The sequence below is a fragment of the Condylura cristata genome, unplaced genomic scaffold, assembly GCF_000260355.1.
Source record: "Condylura cristata isolate star-nosed mole 26May11 unplaced genomic scaffold, ConCri1.0 scaffold00015, whole genome shotgun sequence".
Classification (NCBI taxonomy): Eukaryota; Metazoa; Chordata; class Mammalia; order Eulipotyphla; family Talpidae; genus Condylura; species Condylura cristata.
Genome location: NW_004567116.1, coordinates 629059 through 631147, shown reverse-complemented (window position 1 = coordinate 631147; position 2089 = coordinate 629059). Strand labels below are relative to the sequence as shown.

At 68.4% G+C, this 2089-nt stretch overlaps 1 protein-coding gene across 1 annotated transcript in view; it reads right to left on the bottom strand.

Annotated features, from left to right (window-relative positions):
- Positions 1-2089, bottom strand: part of SUV420H1 (suppressor of variegation 4-20 homolog 1 (Drosophila)) — a 26064-nt gene that overhangs the window by 6543 nt on the left and 17432 nt on the right. The window lies entirely within an intron of this gene.

Sequence of the window (2089 nt, the reverse complement as noted above, 5' to 3'; positions counted from 1 at the left end):
GCCGCGAAGCCCACCCCGCGGCCGGAGGGCGCCGCTCGAGGCCTCTGGCGCACGTTCTGTGTGCTCAGGTCATGGCAGGTGCCACGGCCGTGGGCCCGCCGTCAGGCTGTCCCCTCGGCCCCTCACGTCCACCTTCCAAAACCGCCTTGCCAGCCAGACGGGGCTGCTTTCCCCGAGGCCGCTCGCAGGACAGGGCGGCCCCACCACTGTCCAGGCGACTTGTCCGCCAGGACCGGCTGCTTCTCTGCTCCCCGCAACACAGCACCTGCCTGGTTCCCACCGTGTTGCCCACTGCGCTCATCTCTCCCGCTGCCCCCCAACACCTACCCCCTGCCTGCGGCCTGGGTACCCTGCTGCACCCCGCACTTTGGGCCTTCAACCCGCCAGTGACCCAATGTCCGAAGAGCCACCCCCTTGTAATACTGCTGTGCAGCCAGGGGGAGTCCGGCCTAGCTCATGTGGCCACGGTGGGAAACCCCGACTCTGCCAAGGCCCCCCCAGCCTCAGCTCAGGAGCTGCTGCTCCCGGCAGCCCTGGCGACTTTCTGGGTCGCCCTCACTTGGGCACTCACTCTCATCTACAACGTGAGCCTCCCTTTAAGGTGACCTTGAACCTGACGCCCAGCTGTCCCGGCACCGTCTCGCTGGCTGAGCACGGGAACAAGGCAGGTGCCCGAGAGGCTGCGCCCGACGCCACGGCCGTGCCCACACTGAACGGCTGGTCGAGTGGGGCCTGGAGATGGGCCAGCAGACGGAGCGAGGAGACCCAGCCAGTGTGCTCAGTGCCGGGTGCCCGCGTCCCGGGGCTGCTCCTGGGCGGCACGGCCCTCAGCCTCAGCACTCACGCTTGGGTGCTCCCTGATGCTGGGCGCCACACACACAGCTCACGGGGTGGGTCTACAGCTGCACTGCCCACCTTGGGGGGCACCAGGCGGTCACAGCCGTGCGGGCCGCAGGCTCCCCACTGCCGTGCTGGGGTGTCCTCCAATCCCACGGCAGCCCCGCACAGGCGCCCACGGTGCAGGGGCCAGCACGGCCCGTGCCCCGGTCCCTGCTGCCTGCCGCGGTGCGAGGAAGGCCGGGCGGAGAGCCCACAGGGCAAAGCCTGAGTTGGGGGCTTCAGAACAGGCTGGTCCAGGAGCCCCGGACAGGGCCTCAAAGACTTCAGGGCGCTCACAGGTGCGCTGGGCTGCAGTTACCTCACGTGGCCTGGGCTAGGGTGTGGGAAAGGACCCCAAGGCCTCCCGAGGCTGGGGGTGCACCTGACCGGGACACCCCGCCCACAGCCGAGGCTCTGGGCCCTGGCACCACCGGAGGTTGCCGGGGGGGGCCTGGGTGCCCCTCCAGCAGCAGGCGCCCCCAGGCTCGTGGGTGGGGCTGTATCTTTTCTCTGGAGGAAAAGTGCCATCAACATGTAGCTTCCGAGACCCCTCAGAAAAGGGTCTGTGTGGGAGGACATTGCCCTCCGGCGAGGCAGGAAAGGTTCCGTTCCTGAACACGCGGCGGGTGAGAAAGGGCTCTGCGTGGCGGCGTTCACGCTGGGCAGCACAGGGCACAGGGCCGCTTCTCCGGCTCCCACCCGCTTTCCGCGAGCCGTGGGCTCGAGGTCTGCCTCAGACAGGGAGGAGGCCGTGGCCGAGGACAGGCACCAAACGCACCACCGCATGAGAGGCCACGTGGCAGGGGAGGAAACCGCTCCCGGGGGCCGCCTCACTGCCCCAACTACTGGAGGCCCCATTTAGCAGTAAGGTGACCTGAGCAATGCCAAGCACCCCAATAAGAGCAGTCACAACAAACCATCTATTTCTATTCCATATAGACAGCTCCCGCCTGGCCTCGTGGGAGTGGACATGCTGCCTGCCTGCCCTGCTGCGTGCGCCGGCCTGTCCGGAACAGAGGCCAGGCCAGCAGGGGCCAGCAGGGGTCAGCAGACCCTCTGTGCGGCTCGCTGGCTGCGGCCGCCTGGTAGTGAGAACACAGCCCCACCTGAAGCTGGGTCCCGGCGTCTGAGCGAGGGGTCCGAGTCCAGTGCTGCCGTCCGTAGCGGCCAGCCGGAGCCATAAGCCACCGGCAGGCCCTGTGCCAGCGGG